This window comes from Sitophilus oryzae, unplaced genomic scaffold, assembly GCF_002938485.1.
Source record: "Sitophilus oryzae breed Bouriz unplaced genomic scaffold, Soryzae_2.0 scaffold_41_pilon_pilon, whole genome shotgun sequence".
NCBI lineage: Eukaryota > Metazoa > Arthropoda > Insecta > Coleoptera > Curculionidae > Sitophilus > Sitophilus oryzae.
The window spans coordinates 275,318-280,929 of record NW_022146996.1 but is presented as its reverse complement, the minus strand read 5'-3'; the positions used below and the strand labels follow the sequence as shown (position 1 = coordinate 280,929).

General features: G+C 33.0%; 1 long non-coding RNA gene across 1 annotated transcript; it reads right to left on the bottom strand.

Moving 5' to 3' along the window:
* Positions 1 to 4,605: 4,605 nt before the first annotated feature.
* LOC115885799 lies at positions 4,606 to 5,371 on the bottom strand. The gene is made up of 3 exons (XR_004050785.1): positions 5,237 to 5,371; positions 5,021 to 5,184; positions 4,606 to 4,948 (listed from the first exon to the last, which is right to left on the bottom strand). It is a non-coding gene; the product is annotated as an uncharacterized LOC115885799 (long non-coding RNA).
* Positions 5,372 to 5,612: the final 241 nt, after the last annotated feature.

Genomic DNA, 5,612 nt, shown 5'->3' with positions numbered 1-5,612 from the left:
CGGTCTAAAAAGATCAGAGTTCTTACCTCGGGTTTTGGTCTGGAGAGACGGAATGAAGTCAAAGTTTATCAAAATCTTTCAGAGTGAAAAATTGGCCAATTTAATAAACAACATGCTCTCAAACTCAATAAGAGAAATATCCAAGCTAAAAGTTTGTGCACGGTGTTAGTTAAAATTGTTTTGTGATTACCCTTTGGAAAAATAAATTTGCATAAAAGCACGGTAAGTTTGTTTTAATGATTTTTATCGATTTTTTTTTCATAGCAGATAGAGATTATTTTTTGAGAGATGTTTTCATTTTGGAAGACAGGTAATAAGAATATTTCATATTTATCGGCATTATTGCTATTCCATATTACCTACTGACAAAAAATGTATAACCTGTAAGTAATCAACCTGTAAAAAATGTGTAAAATGTGCGCAATCTCCAGTGAATGGGCTGACGAAGCGTACGCCAGAGAGAAAGATGTTTTTGTTTCCGATTTATGCAACTCACTAGATATCCTCAGTGGTTTCTTTGTTCAAAATTAGAAACCTTTTAGTGAAGAATTTTACGTGTACTAGCTCTATTCCATTTTACCCTACCTGACCATTCCATATTACCCTCCAATTTTTTTAATATTTTCTTGAAAATACCGAATACGCTTTTGTAGTATCTGATACTGGTTGACGATACTTGTGACTTTTTATTTACGATATATTGCCCCCAGCTCCAAACACAGATTAGATTCAACATTATTACTAAATAACTGATTTGTATTTCGCATATGCCGACTTCACTCTATTATTATTAAATAACATACTGCACAAGAGATCGCAAATAGCAGATAGGGAACAAACGCCAAGACACTTACAACAACTGCAATGGCCCTAAGATTCAGTGGCAGAATATTGCTGTGTTGTCTGCATAAACAGTAATCACACTCACGTTATTAACAGTCGCCTTAACAGCGCGAAGAAAATTATAACCTATCAGAAGTATTTTGGTCTAATGGTTCCCCGCATTAGCAAATATTACTCCCCCTAATTTAATAAGACAAGCAGCCCTGGGGCTTGGTTAGAGAGTGGCAAAAGTGCACCAGCAATGTACATCTTCCCATCCATGAGGATTGCGGAAATGTTTCGAATGGTCCAGAAAACCTCAATGGATAGGCTAGTAGCTACTAAATACTAACTTTGTGTTGAATATTGTTGATGAAATGAATGGCCATAAAACAATCCTTATCTACATCACTGATAACTAAGCCAGTACTCTGTCCGCCGGATTCAACTTGCCAGAAAATAAAGTAATTAAGGCTTGTTGAAGTATTACCTGCAGCTGATCATGTAGTTGATATTGGCGTAACAACAGAATAAATGTGGTTAAAAATAAACAACAAAGAAAAAAATAGAAGAGAAACTAAAAATGAAAGAAATCTTGGAATCTGGAAACCAAACTGCTATTATTTATTCTATATGTCAATGAACTGCCATCATATCTTTCAAGCAAGGCGATTGTGCAGTATGCCGATGATACTACCATCCTTGATAGTCATAGACATGCTGATCATCTCCATTTAACATCTAATGTATCCACAATTGAAGGTATTCAGACATGGTTTGCTGACAACAACCTGTGTCTGAATCTTCGACCCTTTTTTTACTACGAGGGTTGTCAGAGATCGTCCCGCTGGAAGTAACCCGTACAGCATGGGAGTGTTCCAATCAAAGCTGTCGTACGGGTTGCTGTTTTGGCGAAATTCTGTAGACTGGCCGAAAGTCTTTAGAACAGAAAAATATTAACATTACCAGTCCTCTATATACAGGGTGTTTCAAAAAACATGTGCCATCTCTCGTGGAGAGATTCATCACGTAAAAATTAGATCTATTTTTCATATCAACATAGGTCTAATTCTGCTTTGTTTCGTAGCTACAGGGTGTTAAGTCTTTATATTTTTTTGATTTATTATAATTTTCTTCCAAGTTCTTTTAGTGATTTAGTGAAATTTTGAGGGTAAAAGTTACTATAAGAGCTACATATCTTAATGCTAAAAAACTGTCGATAAATTCATCAGGGACGTGCATATGGCTTTTCATTGGAATATTTTTTTCAAAAAAAAAAACATGGGCGCCACTGACTTTTTTCTTTTGATATAAAAATTGTGTAGGCCGTTTAATACCAATTAAAAGTTATCTCTTGGTATTTTGTCGAATTCGGCCACTTTGATGAGATAAACGAAATTTTATTAATCGCAATTAAAATTTATTATATTATATTAATGTTACATCAACCTGCAGTAATTGCAACATACAGAAAACATAATTTTAAAAAGTTTTAACATTAACTCTAAACTATGCATTTCCATATGTACCCATGTTTATAGGAATTTTTTTTCATATTTCTTGATGAGGAATCAACGTGTGCTGATTTAAAACTTTCGCAAGTTAATAATATTAAATTTTTTTAAAGGTCGTTATTAGACTTGGATCAAGGCAAATTAATAAAATTGCGTTTATCTCATCAAGGAGGCCGAAATCGACAAAATATCAAGAGACAACTTTTAATCGGCATTAAACGGCTTAAACTATTTCGCTAACAAGAGAAAAAAGTCAGTGGCGTACATGCTTTTTCTAAAAAAATGATTCCAGTGATGACCCATAGGTATGCACGTTCCTGGTGAATATATCGATACCTTTTTAGCTTTAAAATGTCGCATTTATAGTAAATTTTACCCTCAAAATTTAGTTCGAAACGCTAAAAGTACTTGGAAAAAAATTATAATCAATCGAAAAAATATTAAGATTTTAACAACATGTAGCTACGAAACAAAGCAGAATCGGATCTATGTTGATATGAAAAATAAAAGTTATTTTTACGTGAGGAATCACCTCACGAGAGATGACATATTTTTTGAAACACCCTGTATATCAGTGTCTAACTTAAATGAAAAGAAATAATGAATTTGCCATCGCATCGATAGCAGACATAGTTATGTAACCAGACATGGTGACAACCAATTAATACAACAGCATCGACTGTCTTTGATGCACAACAGCTACATTTGTAACAGCATAAAATTATACAACGCTTTACCGCGTGACATAAAAACGTCAACTTTTGTATTATTCAAAAAATAAATTAGGAATATCCTCTTAAATGTATGTCCTTATTCATTGGAAGAATTTTATGAGGGTTCTTCCAGTGAATGGGAAGTATATTATTTGTAAACTTTTGAATTGTAAACAAGTGTTTTGGTTCTATTGAACATTTCCTGTGACAATGCAAAACATTTTATGTAATTAAGCAAATAAAAGATTTATTATTAATAAGTTATTATTATTATTATTAAAAGAAGAAAGTCTCAAAAGCAGCAAAATTCAAATTTTTAACAATGTCGAAATAAACCACCTGCAAAAAAGCATGATTCAGAAAGAAAATCATACTGTACTAAAGCTAGAAAAGAGTAGAGTCTAAAACAACTATACTACTAGAGTCTAAAAATAATAATGTTTAACCCTTAACTGGTCCGGCGTCGTCTGACAGACTACGCCAAATAATTAATTCATTCTCATTAGTTACTGGGACCGCCTACAGGATTGGCGTTCCAGCTAATCCTTCCCCTCTCTGTCAACGACTGATAGCCATATTTATGCCCAAACTAGATTAGTTTTTTAGAAGTTATGGCAGAAGATACTTAAGCCCTAGTCTCTCAGACGACGCCGGACCGTTTGTGTAAGATTTTGTGTGTGACAAACTTTCGTAAAATATGGCCGGGCCTTCGAAAAGAGTGCGTTTAGGAGACTCTAGTTATGTAGAAACTCTATTAAAATGATATGATGAGGACTGTGACAGTGACAATATGGCAATCTGCCAGACAAATGCGTTTGACAATGTCAAATATTCCAAGAGAAATATACTTTACAATTGGTAGAATACTTGCAATTCCTGTACAACCAGAACACGCCTATGGAGATATTCTTATCCTAGTTAAAGACAATGTTATGTCCTAGTTAATTATATTTAATGCCTAGAATGTACGAATCCATTTTGTAAAACATGTTCAGGAAAACAATGAACTTTGCCTCTTGCTGTAACTAAATACCTTTTCTTTAACTCCAGTTTTATAACTTATTTTTTTTATATATAGTATTAAAAACTTATTTCTATATTGTAAAGACTGTTAGTACTTTGGTTTTATTTTTTAGAGCTTAGTAAAAATCTAATTATTTTTTTTTCAAATTTATATGTATGTTACTTTATTTTGTACTATATTTTCTTAAAGTTTATATTAATTGAACCCATTTTTGTCTAGATTAGTTCAATACTACATAATATATATAATAAAATAAAGATTTTGTTATTTTTTAGTCTTTGTTTTTTTTTTAGTTTTTAGAAGGCGTAGTCCCACAGACTACGCCGGACCGTTTATGTTACATATCTATTACCGGACCAGTTAAGGGTTAAGTGATGGAAGTCCATAGTACATGTTTCATAAACATACTAGATTCATCCAGTGTTCCTGGCAGTATGATTAAAATTCAAGAAACTTTTATTCTTTTAGGTGTTGACTGGATATATGGATTTGTGTAGCGACCCAGAGATCTCTCCTTAGGCAAACCTGAAAGTACAAGCTTAAGTAGGTCTATGGTCATTAATACACAAATCTTGGTTATAGGAAAATATAATTTATAATTAATGTCACTGGGTGGGCAGTTCCACCTGTTTTTATTTATACAGGAATAATAATCCTGAAAAATATTTAGGAGATATTTATCCAGACTCTTTCAAATTTGTCCTGATTGTTGATAATCATGGATGTCACAGTTCCGTTGAGACAATAAAGCTTTGTACAAAAAATAGGACAGTGCTATTATTATTTCCACCACACGCTAGCCACTGAATGCAGCCACTAGATGTGAGAATATCCTTATTTTGCAGTAGTGCAAAATCACTCGTTTCTGTCGGACCCTGGCAAAATGATATTTCTTGTCAACATATTTATTTGCCGCCTTCAAAGACTTATTATTAAAGAAATATTACCAGTTCACTCAAACCAACCAGTCTATAGCCTGACATGATAATAAATAATAATTTTCCCCGGTAATTTTTCATTGATTATTCTTTATTCTAACTCTTTTTAGCGAATTCATTTCATCATTATTATTTTTGTTCTACAATCCTTTATAACAGGAACCTCGCAGGAACTAAAACTCTTGTATAAGAATATAGGCTATTAAAAAACAACCTGAAACAGACCCTGAAAGAGTTAAAACTGATCAAAGGATTTTGTTTTCTACGGATTGAATATTGAATTTTTGATAAATTAAAATCATGAAAAATAAGTTGGATAAAAAATTAAATAAATAAAAAGAACACAGAAGACAGAACAGAGACATGACACATGACAGAGACCACAGAGGAGCGGAAAGAGCTTATTCCTTTAGGGATGTGTCGGATGTCTGATATATCGATATCCTCGAAAAACTATAATAAAACGAGATTAAAGTCAGGGCAAGGATATATAGAAGAAGGATATTCAACTCCCTATAGCGGGCTATGTTGGAAAATATGCCGTATTTTGTCGAGGAAGACGATTTCGTCACGACCAATGAGCGTCGAGTATTTGAAATTG